Raw genomic sequence first — 16071 nt, 5'->3', positions numbered from 1 at the left:
TACCCGATTAAAAAATAGAAAGTGTAAATAGAATTACCATGTAAATATGAGGTCTAATAAAACAATTATGTCCCAAGGTGCTACACAAAAGAAATAACAAAATGCTGGCTGTACAATACTTAACATAGTTTACCAAGATCTTAATCTAAGAGGCTGGTTGCAAAGAATACATTAAAGGAGGAAATGAGGATAGAAAAATGAAAACATTTATAGGGAACTCTAAAATGCAAGTCCATGAAAGCTGAAGGCTTGACTATCAATGGTGGTGAACTCAAATTTAGAACAATTGTACAGAAATGGAGCAATGCAGATATCTCAAGAGTCTGATTTTCATAATTGCTCAAAAATCCACATTCTTCTTTTAAATTTACTTTAAAACCAATTCTTTATCCCCTCTCCTTTACTCAAGGGCATCTCAACCCAGTTATTGTCAAAGTTCTACAAATGCCCTAAATGCACAACCATGTTCCCAGAAAGATTCTCCAAGTCTAGTGGTAAATTTGATTTGTTCTACATTAACCCACTGTACTCCTCAAATTACATATTCACCAAAAATGCTTCTCCTTGTGTCAATTTGCATTTTATTCAGGCAAGTAACTGAAATTATACCCATGAGATCCTCTTCACTTATACTATTGCTAATACTTTCCAAAATGAATAATTTCCCTACATTTGTTTTGAATTGTAGTCCACACTGGGATAATCAATTACTGGAACCAACCTCTCTACCACCTGAACCCCAGTATTCCTTCCAATCAGTTCCAGCTCTGACCAAACAATATGCAAGACTGGTACAGTACCATATGGGACTCCTCATACTCTAGTTAAAAACCCTCAATTTCTGCAGTTTCAACACACTCTTTCACATCAGCTCTTTGATGACAGGACAGGCTCCTGAAGCAAGGTGACATTACTCTGACTGTTCGACAATACCATAAGACATAGGGGAATTAAGCCATTTGGCCCATCAAGTCTGTTCTGCCATTTCAACATGGTTGATCTATTTTCCCTCTCAACCCATTCTCCTGCCTTCTCCCCATAACCTTTGACATCTGACTAATCAAGAACCCATCAACCTCCAGCTTAAATACACCCAATTACCTGGCCTCCACAGACACCTATGGCAATAAATTCCACAGATTCACTACCCTCTGGCTAAAGAAATTCTTCATCTCTATTCTAAATGGACATCCCTCTATTTTGAGGCTGTGCCTTCTGGTCCTAGACTCTCCCATTATATGAAACACCCCTTCCACATCATTACTGATGCTTCACAATCTTTTCAGCTACTTCTTTCAGAACAATGGAGTGTAGCTCACCTGGCCCAGGTGAATTATCTACTTTCATATCTTTCATCATCCCAAGCACCTTCTCCCTAGTAATATTAACTCAACTCACTTCTGCCCCCTGACACACTCCAACTTCTGGCATACTGCTAGCGTCTTCCACAGTGAAAGCTGATGCAAAATACTTATTCAGATCGTCTACCATTTCCTTGTCCCCCATTACTATCTCCCACGTCATTTATCCGCAGTCTGATAGCCACTCACGACTTTTTTAATCTTTATATTTCTGAAATCTTTTGGTATAGTCTTTGATTTATTAGCTAGCTTACCTTCAAATTTCATCTTTTCTTTCCTGTTTCAGCTGCCTTCTGTTGCTTTTTAAGCACTTCCAAATCTTCTAACTGCACATTAATTATTCCTTTATTTTTTGCCCTCTCATTTGCTTTTATATGGTCTTTGACCTCCCTTGTCAGCCAGTGTTGTATCATCCTGCATTTAGACTACTACTTTGTGATGCATCTATCCTGCACCTTCTGAATTCCCCACATCCCCCCATAATTACTATTCTGCTATCATCTCTGCTAGTGTCACCTTCCAATCAACTTGGCCAGCTCCTGATGCTCTGTAATTTCCTGTACTGTAATACTGATACATTTGATTTTCTCCTTCTCAAACAGAAGGGTGAACTCTATCATATCATGATCATTGCCTCCCAAGGGTTCCTTTCTTTAAGCTTCCAGATCAAATCTGAGTCATTACATAATATCCAATCCTGAATTGCTGTTCCCCTAGTTGCTGTTCTAAAAAGTATCTCATAGGCACGGTACAAATTCCCTCTTCTTGAGATAGAGCACCAACCAGATTTCCCCAATCTACCTGCATATTCAAATCCTCTATGATTATCGCAACATTGTCCTTTAAACATGCTTTTTCTATCTCCTGTTGTAATTTGTAGACCACATCCTGCCTACTTTTATTTGGAAGCCTTAATATAACTCCCATCAGGATCTTTTTACCCTTACTGTTTCTTAACTCTTTCGACAATGATTCTACATTTTCTGTTCCTATCAATTTTTCCTTTTTTTTTCAGTTTTATTAACCAATATAGCCACCCCACCCCGTGGACCCATGGATGTTAAGTTTCCAACTATGTTCTTCCTTCAGCCACAACTAGATGTACCTACAATATCATACCTGCCACTCTCTAACGGTGCCACAAGATCATCTACCTTATTCAGTATACTGCGTGCATTCAAATACCTTCAGTCCTGTATTCAGCACCCTTTTTGATTTTGCCCCCCGTTACACTTTAACTTTTGCCATTGACTTCAATTTTGCTCTATCATCTGCCTGTACTTCCTCATAGCCTCACGGCACACTGCATCTATTTGTACAGCAACTGCCCAATTGCCAGCTGTGGAGAACCCACTTTTCAGCTTTTTACCCAACTCCCAAAATTCTCTCTTCAGGACCTCCTCCCCTTTCCTTCTCATGTCATTGGTGCCAATACATACCAAAACTTCTGGCTGCTCACTATCCCCTTTTAGAAAATTTCTCTAACAATTTTAATCTATGCTCACAGGTCGCAAGTTACAATTTACCTGCTGGTTCCTTGTTCTGTGTATTATTAGGGGTGCCTTGATCTTAGAACTTTTGGAGATGTGTCTTTCTCTCTGAATTCTATATTCATCCTCCTTTTAACGCACAAAGATTGTCATTGCAAAACAGTTTGCACGAATGACAAAAGTACTGGATAATTTGAAGCTGTGAAGTATTGGGCTCCTCTGCACTTTAATTACACTCAACCTTATATGTTATTTATAATGCATTCAGTTAATGATCATCCTACACTTTTATAAGACCATGCATTTTCTAAGCAAAGTTGTTTGAGTCCAACTTTTACAATTTTGAATCCTTTGAATATAATCAATTTATCACAGTTCAACTCTAAATCCTTCCCAAATATGAAACAAAAAATAAACATGCAAAACAAGATACTGCTAATAGAAAAAAAGTGACTGGATGGAACATAACAAATTACCGTTTCAATTCGAATATAAAAGCCCAGGTAACTTTTAAAAATAAAATCCCAATACTAAAAAAAAGCTTTGGGGTTCTGATGTTACCATCATTCATTCTTCGGGTTTCTTGTTTTGCAGATATTTGTGAAGAGTAAGAATTTCAGGATGTATACTGTATATATTCTCCGATATTAAATTGAACAATTTGAACCATTTGAAAAAGCTTTATAAATAAGCTAAACTAACAATGTTTGAAACAAAATTAAATTCTAACTGCCACATTGCCCTATGTCACAACTTTGTGGATTTCAGACAGGAAATAATGCAATTAAAAATCAATAAGCCTAACATCTAATGGTCAGAAATTGGAGCAATTAATGTTAAACATGCACCTGCTAAGCAATGCCTAATTATCCAACAGTTAACTTAATAATCGGTGGAAAGCGGCCAGTCAGCGGACATGAAATTTGACAAAGTTCCCTTTCAAAGACTTTTCAATAAAATTGAAGCTTATGGAATAGAAAACAAATTATTGTGCTGAATCATTGCTGACTGATAGCCAGAGGTTTCAAAGGGAACTAATAATTATCACCACTTGTCTCTCAGAAATTTAGTCTTCTCAGAATGTATGCCCGATCACAGAAGTCTGAGACTTCTCTAGCTGGAGTCAAGACTCCCCAAAAAAAGGGTCCACATTCAGTTAACATTACACCTAAGAAAACGTATGAGAACAAAGACACTATTCATTTGAATGGGATCATTTGACACTGCGCAAAAAAAGGTTAGAGTATGTTAATATTTTCCTTGGTTTAACAGGTTTCTAATTATGTGTTAATGTTTGATGCTTCTGTAAATAATCTTTTTAGTAATTTCTTTAAATTGCTTAATTTTACTTTAACAGTTTTCAAATGTGTCTGCCAACCTTTAAAACTTGTTATAAAGCTTTTGACAGGCTGGACAGCTCATTCACGGTCCAAGGATTTGACTGTCTTGGGGTATTGCCTGGGACACGCTCTCACAGTGCAGGCAGCTGGTGATTCTGGAGGGTCTGTACAACATACAATAGTATACTCTCCTAAGCACCTCCCTCCTGAAATGCAAGCCATACACACAAACTGTTTGATATTGGTATGACCAATTCTTTGTGAAAGGTTTCAATTATTAAAATCATTGCACTTCCAGAGTTAATCAATTTGCTTTCCTTTCTTGGGTTTCAAATATTTTGATGTTTTAAGATCTAAAAATTCAATTACTTTTTCAGAATATACTGACAAAAAGTTGCTTAAAATGCAATGACTTTAATATATAGGATCTTGATTCTGCTGGAAATAGCACTGTTGCTTGAACTTTTCAGCTCTTTCCCCTCATACTTCCCATCCCCAACACTCTCTATTCACTTAGATATCTAGTTGCACCATAATTTTCTGAAATGCATCTAGCAGCTTGTTGAAGTACACATCACATGAAATAACTGAGTATAAAGCAGACTGAGGTATATGGCTCTGAGAAATCAAATGAACTTTAAGCAGTATATTTTTAAAGTTAAACATACATTCGTCAAAGATTATAGAAGTTAATTCCACGACCTGTTTCCACAGAAGCATGGACATCACCTTCTTTATCCAGCTACTCTATATATGTTCCCACTTTAGCTTCCTTAAGAAATGCTTACTTTGCTTTTCTGCATGTTCACTAATGCAGTTCTCTGCATGCTGTTTTCAATTAAAGTTTAATTTGCTTTATTTATTGCCTTTGTGCCCCTGTCATAATTGGGATCATTCTACAATCTCAGCTCATACTTCCTGATACACCTCCAGTGAAGTGTTTTTGGTGGAGGAAGGATTAAGGGGAGTAATCACTGGTCGACTTCTGATCACTTTCCATTGCCATCACACCTTCTCCCATAAAAGCACTGCAGGCTAAGAACGTCTACTTCCAGAGCCATATCTTCTGACAAGATTCAATGAAATTCTTACCATAAAGCAAAATTATGGACAACACAGAAGACTACAACCTTTGGCACTTAACTGAACATACTTAGTACACACACACAGTTTAAAAAAACATCAGAATCACTCGATGACATGCTGGGTAGTTACTGGAAGATGGCTATGTGTTTCGTGCACAACTATAGTTTTGGTAAGTAGGCTTGCCCCTCAATACTTACCCACCTCTGTTTGCTCCGTATTCTCTCATTAAGTTACAAAAACCGATTACTGAAAAGGATAATAGCAATGGGAATGCTACCACTGCAGAATCATCAGTCATTATTAGATCACTCATATCATTATTTCCAACCTTGTTGTTTGAGGGATATAAAATAGCTTAAAGGCAGCAAAAGTTTGCTTGGTGATCCTAGTCTTTTTCCCACTTTTGGAAACATCAACAGTGGAAAGGTTGTCAATCAGTCATAACACTGAAAGTTACCAACTCTATAATTTTCTGGAATATTTACCTATTAATGATTCTTGTGCTCAGGGTTAATGCTACGATACTACTCTAGCAAATTCAGGCCCAATAACAGTCTCATTTAAAAAATGTCTATGTTGATTCTCTTAGAGTGTGATTTGTTGCTGTATTCAGTTTTTAGAAACAAAGAAATCTTCACTTTATAGCTGTTCAATAAAACCAGACTGGAGTGATAAAGAGAAGAACACTGGTTTCCACTGTATATGTTTTGAAATTGTTAGGTGTCATTCCTTCCTCTTTGATAAACTACTAATAGATGCAATTTGTCACAGCTTAGTGTCATAAACCTTTAAACAATTTACTTCCAACAAAGATAAGCAAAGTGAATTTAATACCGAAATTTGCTTCTAAAAACAGTTAGATTTAAAATCTTAAGACCTATTTATCCAATAAGCTATTTAAGGAAATACTGACACCAAATGTCTGGCGTCAGATGTACCCAAGAAATAAATGTTTATTACTATTAACTATAGTCAATGTGCAAAACCCTTAAAATCACTTATTTTGGGGAAAAAAACTATGATTACCTGAAGTGATCTTTGATTGTTAGTATCTATGCAATATGCAACAGACATTTCTTTGTGAAGGCACGGGTTACAAAAACATTCCATTAAATTTGTGAATAATACCCAACATCTGTTGTAAATAATTGCACAGAGGTTACTGACCTATGTACTATAGTGGAACTGAAAGATTATAATGTCAACATTAAATATAATCCACCTCATATTTCACAAGTAATTAACAGCACCTCTTTCACATTTGTTTGGCAGCATAATTTTCAAAAATTTTTTTGTATAGGTAGTTTTCTTAAAGGTACCATTGTGGCAGTGTGATATGTGATTTAACATCTCTTATCAAATGCTGTTGAACATTTAAAAATCATGCAAGACTTCAATATTTTTAAAAACATTTAGTTTTAGATCTATAGCAACTGTGTTTTAAACTCTTCTTTACACTGTGGAAAAGAGAGAGTTCTGTTTGCAGTGTTTTGCTGTAGTTGTTCATGACTACTACAACTACTACCATTATTTCATGCAGTACCTTCAATATTCTAACAACTTTCCATAGGCTCCTTTAAAACTAGCTGCTGTTTTCTGATTATCTTGCCAATAAAAAAGTTTATTCTAATCATTGCACTCTCATTAGAATCATAGTTTAAACCAACCTGCATGGATGAATTACCTAGTGTTATTCTGGCAACTCTCCTCTAGATCAGTCTCATAGTCTTGACACGCACCTTAAAGGGTGGCACATACAAGTGCAATTGATCCCACACTAAAATTCTAAACTTGACCTACCACCTTGCTAGAAAGGTAGTAAGCATTCACAAGCAATAGTATATTTGATTACATTAAAATTCCAAAGAGTAACTTATTCTTAACTAAAGCCTGGTTTATACTTCTGTGTTGAATCCATGTCGTAGGTACCGCGTACCCTACGCCGTAGGGTAACGCACACCTCCCCAATAAAGTAACTAACACGTCGCAGCGACGCAGACCACAACAACTGTGATTGGTTCGCTTGGTAGCGTCGCATTTCCTCCTACACATTTCCGGTAGCTTCTTCTCCGCCATGTCTGTAGGCTGTGCGTACACCGATGCAAAATAAATGGTTGGAGGCGATGAACCAAATCGTCAAATCTACCTGTCGACATCTGAAAATATTTGAAATGCATTTCCTTGTCCATGTCTCTCACGAAGAAACTCAACACAGTAGCATAGGAACCCCACTGCCAACTAGCATTTTGGTGGTGAATTGCAGAGCGATGCACACACCAACATACGCAGAAGTATAAATCAGGCCTATGGCGTAGCCCATACACAGAAGTATAAATCAGTCTTTAGGTCACTTCACAAAAAACACCAATGCAGCCAATTACAGCTCGTTGGTTTGCTGAAAAAGCTAAAGAAAGCTATCCTTCCTATTATATACAAATACTTTATTTTTGTATTAAACTTGAAGACAAGAGAAATTTATAAGAGAGAATTGGAAAGGATACCAATTGCACATTTTATTAATTGGACAGTTACTTATTTTTATTTAAGCAGACAAGTTCACCTAAACATATGGCACGTCAGGTTTACAAAAAGGTTCATATATTAATATCTGAAGTTGTTACATTTCATGCTGTCACTATTGAATTATCAGGACCCCATGGGAAGTTAATTTCATAGTGCTCGTTAATTCTGAATCATTACGAAGCCATGGCTTGCAATTTGTCAAATTACTAACAGTAGATGCTTAAAGAGATATCTCAATTAGCATAAGCAGGTGTCACCATCAGGACAAAGCTTTTTGAGTATGTGAAATAAAGACAGTGAACATCAAGTTTATCAATGCTTTAGAATCTAGAGGGTTCCCAACCAGAAGTCTACGGACCCCTCGGTTAACTGTAGTGGTCCATGACATAAAAAAGGTTGGGAACCCCTGGTCCAGAGCTATTGAAGCAGCATTCCCTACAAGGTCATAGAGGGAACATGAAAACTCCACACAGATAGTACCAGATTGCACCTGAACTGAACCAGAGTCTCTGGCACTGGAAAGCAGTGGCTCTGCTAGTTGTGCTACTGTATCATGCTCAGGATTGTCATCCCCAGCCTCTGAGTTATCTGTCTGCACATTTATTCCCTGCACCACTTTATCGAAAGTCTTCTGAAAATTCATAAGCACCACATACCTTTTACTACATCATTACCTCTGAGTTTAGTCAACCAAGTTAAACAAACAGACTTGCCTGCAATCACCTGGCATATCCTCACAGCTCTTCATGACAACAGTCACTCATTACAGGGATAGACATAAAGAGAATGCAAGTTCTTATAATACTTTAAAGTGCTTTAAGTATTTTAGTTGATTTTTACAGATATCAATGATTAAACTTGCTAATTTTTACTTGATTTTAATAGTTTTTAAAATGTTTCTGACAATGAGAGCAGATGCACAACAGCAACAAAATACTCATCAAAATGGGTAAATATCCATCCAAAAAGAAACGTCTGTAAGTTAGAGATAGATTTTTAAAAAAACCTTTGTTTCACAATGAGTGAAAGACCAAGCAAATTATCTATTGGAAATATGAATTGTAATGCATCAGTAGTTGGAAGAGTATGGCCCATCATCAGTATAGCAAAAGAATAGCACAAAGCCTGCAGAAAGACGCAATAAAACAAACTACACGAAACATAACTAAGGCACAATGAAACTACACAGGCTTGAATTTGACTAAAATGATGTGAAATCTAGAAAGCACTGGAGATGAAATTCAGTGGATTTGATCTCCAAGTGCAATGCTGGATTCAGTGATAAGCTCAGGTATGATGCAAACACGAGGAAATCTGCAGATGCTGGAAATTCAAACAACAACACACACAAAATGCTGGTGGAACACAGCAGGCCAGGCAGCATCTATAGGGAGAAGCTTCATTTTGTGTATCAGGTATGATGCTTTGGCTTGCAGTCAAGCAGCAAGATAAATTTTGAATTTGGTCTATAAGAACTGTTTTGAGATGTCTCTGACCACAAGGGTTATTTACAAATAGCTGAAAGAGCCCTGACAGACAGATTGAAGTCACCCAAGGCAAGAATGGAGGACTGTTTCTTAGGATAAAGGAAGAAAATGGCCTGAAAATTAACCAGATACACAAACTGTAAAGGTATAATGCAGTCATTAGAAGAGCTGATTGGTGTGGGGGGGGGGGGGGGGTTTGAGAACAGAAAACAATGATTACAAAAATGAGCCCAATTCAACAGGTTCTGTCTATTCATGCATGTATCAACATCTTTAAAATAAGATACCACAAATCATTAGAATTAGCACAAGGACATTGCTTTATATTGGGGAAAAATGGGGAAAATGAGAAATATATTCAACTTATAAAATTGTCAACTTAAGTATGGGAAATTTCAACCCAGTTCAACTAACAGTAGCATAATTATGTACTTGCTCTTCAATCCAGAATGATTCAGAAACACATAATTTGGACACTTTTGTTTTTCAACTACTGCTTGGGGGATATCACATTACTATGCAGGGTCACCAAAATCTTATGCTCTAAATGTTCTTACGTACAGCCCAGTGTTCCAATATCCCATCCTAATTGGAATGTCTAAGCACATTTTAAAACCTCAGTACATTTTTGAATGCTACTATTTATTACTATATTAACATGCATTACTATTTTTTCTTCATAGCCAAATGATTCCTTTTCCACCAGGATTAATGAGTGCCAAACCTAATATTTAGTCATGCACAGGTCAAAATGTTATGCAGCTACCTTTACATTGGAGGCTGTGGGAGACATTTATATTTGATGAAGCTGTCACTAAATGTAAAGCCAACCAAAACCTTTCTAATCTAATGTACTAAAGCACGGTTACAACTGTTCATTCAGGATTGCTTTGAAAAGTTTGAAGCTTTATGGTGTTATGACAATTTTACCCACAAACATTTGGCATTTTGCATTAAACTCTTGTTCCTATATATAAAAATATCTAGAGTAAATAATCAAAATGTAATTTCATAGTCTCTTCACAAAACATTTAAAACTGACAACCCAAATGTATGTAAGCCCAAAAATATTTACCTACTTTTCTCTATAAAGATCTGATTAGCTCTTAAATCATAATATTCAGTAAAACATTACGTATCTAAACTTGATTAAATTTGTACAGTTTCATTTGCTAAATGGTGATATCAGGAATAACTAATTTACAGTACTGTGCAAATAACACTTAATACTACTGAGATAATACAAAGCTAAGTAATCTTATTTCTGTTTTCCAGCCACCTTCCCATTTTTAACCAATATACAGTGCTGTGCAAAAGTCTTGACACCCTAGATATATATGCCCAAGATTTTTGCACAGTATTGTAAAATCTTGATGATGTAAAAAAGATTCCAGTTTATTGCAACCTGATGGAGAAGCAAATATTAGCCTACTATTTCAATTTCATTATGGTTTCATTCCAAAAGATTGATTCAATTATAAGAGATTGCATGCAAAGCAATGAATCGTCTACTTGATCCAAATCGCCACCAAACTGGTGCACAATCAAGTGCTTGTACAGTTTTGCCTATTAATCCCCATGTTGTCTGTACAAATAGGTCACTCAGTAAATAAACTATTTTCAAATACCAGGTTTTTTAACCAGTAGTTAAATAAGGAGGGATGGTGGAGGTGGGAACAGAAATGTCCCTGTCCTGACATGTGGTAGTTTTGTTCATCCTGATAAATGAACATGTAACACAAGAAAAATTAATGCAGAAAATAGTAAACAATGATTTTTAAAAACACAAACACATGACCAAAGTTCATTTGATCAGTAATCAAGAGTATCGATAGTGAATACTGCAGTATTCACTCAAAACAATTAATGCATTAGACAACTATTTCAGATTACTCCAATGAAATAATGCTTTGCCTTCGACTTCTTGTCCAACTTACAAGAAACAGTTACATCCCCACTAAAAACAACGGCTATGTCCAGAATGAATCACCCTTCATAACCTAGCTGAAACTTTCTGCACTATCATAGGCCAAATTCAAATGTGAGGAACTACCCTTAATCTCCTATCTGGCATGTTGCAGTTTTCTAGACTCGATGTCTCATCTTCAATTTTCAGTAACTCATTCACTTTATTTGTGTATACTGATAGTGGCTATTTCTCACACTTTTTTCCCCTTTGACCTGTTGAACATATCCTGCAGTTTTGAAATAAGAAACACAAGCAAAGACAAAGTATAATAATCTGATTCTAACATGTTTCCTTATTCTACCCATTTCTCTCCCAGCCTCTGCTACTGTGGACTAACTTGTATTCTCTCTTTCCCATTTCTGTTGAAGGGTCTTGACGCAAAAGGTAAACACTACTTCTTCTCTGAAGTTTGTTGCCCTGCTGATGGTTTCCAGTATTTTTTGTTTTTTTTATTTCCAGCGTCCTGCAAATTTTATTTAATTAGCCAACTCCTGAATCTCCCTTGTATGCCAAGTATCTTTTGGTACCTCAATACCCCCATCCCACACCCCATTTAAAATGAGCATGCTGGCCTCTTTCAACGTAAATTTATTATCAAAGTACATATATGTCACCATATACTGCCCTGAAATTCATTTGCTTGTGGGCTTACTCAAAAATCCATAATAGAGTAATAACCATAATAGAATCAATGAAAGACTGCAAAGGACTTTCAACCTGTTTGCAAAAGCAAACTGTGCAAATACAAAAAGAAAGAAATAATAACAACAAATAAATAAGCAATACATATTAAAAACATGAGATGAATAGTCCTGAAAATGAGTCCATAGGTGGTGGTAACAATTCAGTGATGCGGCAAGTAGAGTGAAGTCATCCCCTTTGGTTCAAGAGCTTGATGGTTGAGGGATAATGACTGTTTCTGAACCTAATGGCACAAATCTTGTGGCTCCTGAACCTTTTTCCTGATGCAACAACGAGAACAGAGCATGACCTGGGTGGTGGGGATCCCTCATGTCGGCTGCTGCTTTCCTGTGACAATGTTTTGTGTAGATGTGCTCACTGGTGGGAAGGGCCTAACCAATAGGCTTAGAACTACAGCACAGCTATGCTTTTGCCTTTAATGTGGCAAGATCTCTGGAGGCATCCAACCAGTTTCCCATATTCTCCTTGCAACAGCTAAGGCAGTAGTAGGGAGAGGTGGCAGCAGCAGCAATGAAGGAGCAGGTGAATAATTGAAAGTTGGAAGTCTATATTGTATGCTACTGTCAGTCACCACCGGCAGCAACTCAAATGCAAGCACCACAAAGGCAAAAGAGACAGTCACATTTCACAACACACTTGACAAGAGCATATCACAGTCAGACAAAAATGAGTCTAACCCTAACTGCCAGACTGAGTTTCCACATTGCAGTTTGTAGACTTGGATGAGGACATACTTTGGCAAAATATGGAATGCATGCACTACAAAAGGTTTGGGATATCATGTCATGGCTAAAAGGTGGCAAGAGTGCAGAGTTCAATCTGTATCCTCACAAAGAAATTCATGTGGCATTTGAAGTGTTATAACTTTGCTGCACATAGTCTCAACTTTTCCATTGAAGAGTTGGGTTCACCAAGGCACAGATGGAGACATAATGCCTCATTGGGTATCAAGCTAATCCCTCCAGACACGCTCTTCACATATAATGGAAGAAATACCAACTTGATGAAGATGCCATTAAACTTCTCATACATTTGGACTGTACCTCAAAGGATTGTTTTTTTCCTCAAGTATAATTATTTTCTGAACTGGGGTTTGGAAAACAGTACCAGGCACACCAATATGCAGTTCCTTTATAAAGTGAAAGCTTAAGTTTTGGAAGTGAATGTCCCTCTAGCTGGACCATTATAAAGATAGCAAAATTATTTATAGCTTGATGAAGGAGTTTTACAAAAAGATTTAAAGCTTATTGTTTAAATGTACTGCTGTATAGGCTAATCTGAACTCAGTAAGAAATGGACCCCAATCTAGATTTGCTCTCTGGTTTGAGAGTAGGAGATTAATCCCAATTTGTAATTCCAGGTATCAAGGTGAACAAAAATATAAAAAAATACAAAGAGGGAGACAGGTTAAAAGTGTCACTGGCAACTCTGAAACCGCATCCACTTCGAACTCTCAGAGAGTAATGATATGCCTGACCTTTATAAACCACATCTTGACATACTGTAACACAAGATACAGTCAATTCCAGATTCTCCACTGTTTACACAGATGTCTTCAGTGACCTTTAACACCAGCCTAGAATCATAATAAAACATTGCAAACTAGGTACTAAGATGCACCCTTAAATTTTGATATTTCATATTTAAACATTTCTCTAATTCAGAAAGATCATCAATATTAAGAACAAACTACTCCTTATTTTTGGAGAAAGCATAGGTGGAAAGTTAAAAAGAAAAATGTATTTACTAATTTGATCACAAATCTTCGAACAGAATGCACGCAAAAACATGGCTGGTAAATAATTCAAATTCATTAAACAATTGTTCAACAAAAAACATTAAAAATCCATTAAGCTTGCACTGCACACAGGCAATAGAATCTTTAAGCAACTCTACATTAAGTTGTAATATTGCGTATTAGGGTAGAGAGACTGTGAACAAGCATTGATATTTCAATAATTTGCTCATTTACAGCAGAACTTAAAGGTAAATCATTGGAAATAGATGACATTTTTACATACATCATAATCCAAGTATGAATCAATGACAATATTCTAACCCATGCATAAAATGGAGCTCATAGATCAACATTCATGTTGACTGCATTAACCCTAAAGGAAAATCATAAGTGCATCTATGGTTTAGTGCCTTAATACAATTTAGATAAAAAGAAAAATAAACTTTAATAGTAATAATTAGTCCTGCCTTTGTAGAGGAATGAAAATATAATCAATTCAGACTTTTATACACACTTGAAAAATGAATGAAGCTTATAGTGGATTAACTATTTCAATTCCTCAAATCAAAGCTACAAACAGAACATTGTTGCTCTAGTCCATCTACATCATTCGCAGATTTTGTTCATTAAGTCCCAAATTATCAGTATCAAAGATTTAGCAATAGATTCTGAAATAACGTGAAAAACAGGAAATTAATTTTATGTATCCATGTTTATACATGCAACACGGAGAGTCCTTGTTTTGTACAACAATCTTAATGAATGCCTATAATGACAGATAATCCTACATTAGGTTCTTGACTGGTCAGGGCATGAAGGGATTTGGGGACATGACTGGGACCGAATTATAAGGAGAGACGCCAAAGCCTGGGTCTGTTTTCCCCAGAATGTAGATAGCTGACTGTTGAGCTTATGGAGAATCCCTTTTCCTCTCCTTTAAATCTTTTACCACTCAACTTAAATCTACGCTCTCTAGTTTTAGACGCCCCTGTGCTTGAAAAAGTCTCTTTCCATTCACAGTGTCTATGTCCTCTTTAAGTTTGCCCCCTCATCATCTGATACACCAGCGGCCAGAAGGCCCACCCTATGCAGTCTCTCCTTAAAACTCAATCCATCCTTTCCCATCGTATCATGGTGAATCACATTTCCATTGCAATCACACCTCTCCTACAATATAGTGTGACACCAGAAGTGTGCTGTTCTGCCATGGCCCAACTTATGTTCTTAAAAATCCTTCCAGGACTTCTGTGTCCCAGCTAATGAAGCCAGCCTTCTTCACTCAATCTGTTTCTGTCATCTTCAGGAATCTTTGTATCTGTACATCAAGATCCCTCTGTTACCCAGTATTCCCTCAGAACCATGTAGTCATGGTATATCCTATGCTTATTTAACTCAAGGTAAATATTGTCTCACAGTTATCAAGATTACATTCAAGATTTAAATATTCCAGGACCCCAACAGTTGCCTGTTGTCACCCACAGCAGACTGAGATATATCTAATCAAGCACAAGGGATTTATGCACCATTAACCCTGCTAAGACATCTAATGTCCCCTCCTTCAGAATCTTCATGTGCTTTGGAATTTCACTGCACCGTCTGAAATATCCATACACGATGTTTTTCTCCAAGGTGAATATGGCTGAAAGCTAGTTATTTCAGACCGTGTCCACCTCCTCTGGCCCCATAGATTGTAACTTGCTGCACAACAGGCCTCACTCATTTGCTGGTTACACTATTGTTCTTCATATACTTAAAACACTCACTAATATGTTTATATTATTAACATTTATTGAGCATTCCCTTACTCTTAGCTGCTACTGATAAATGATGACTTGTCTTTGCCCATCTAATTTCTACTCTCAAACTCCCTACACACTCTCCATATGGTGGAAGAGCTTCCCCAATCTTCAGTACTTTTTCCCTGAACGACAGAAACTTGACCTGCAGCTGGACTCATTCTATTGACCAAGATGTCTATCTGTGTGAGTCCCACTTGTCTGTTTGGTCCACAACCCTCTAAAACTCTCCTGTCCATGTACTTGACCAAATGTCTCCTCTGTAGCTTGTACTATATACGCACCACCTCTGTTTGGAAAAAGTCACTCCTCAGGTCTCTTTTACATTGGTTCTTCTGGTTTTAAACTCCTCTTAACTTTCAGCCCCTTTCCAGTTTAATGACATTCATCCTGTAAATGGGTGACCAGAATTGTGCACAATACATTGTGGTCTCACCACTAACATGTACAGTCCCAACTCCTGCACTCAAAGCCATGACTGATAAAGGTAGTGTGCCAAATATCTTCCTCACCACCCTCCCTACACTTTCAGAGAACTATATGTACTTTCACCCCTTGGACTCTCTGTTCTCAAACACT

The 16071-nt window shown here is 36.9% G+C and overlaps 1 protein-coding gene across 8 annotated transcripts in view; it reads right to left on the bottom strand.

The window, feature by feature from the left end:
* Positions 1-16071, bottom strand: part of LOC132379637 (arginyl-tRNA--protein transferase 1) — a 153458-nt gene that overhangs the window by 102354 nt on the left and 35033 nt on the right. The window lies entirely within an intron of this gene.

The sequence above is a fragment of the Hypanus sabinus genome, chromosome 22 (genome assembly GCF_030144855.1).
Source record: "Hypanus sabinus isolate sHypSab1 chromosome 22, sHypSab1.hap1, whole genome shotgun sequence".
Lineage (NCBI taxonomy): Eukaryota > Metazoa > Chordata > Chondrichthyes > Myliobatiformes > Dasyatidae > Hypanus > Hypanus sabinus.
The sequence above is the reverse complement of the archived record's forward strand: the minus strand, read 5'-3'. Positions and strand labels throughout refer to the sequence as shown.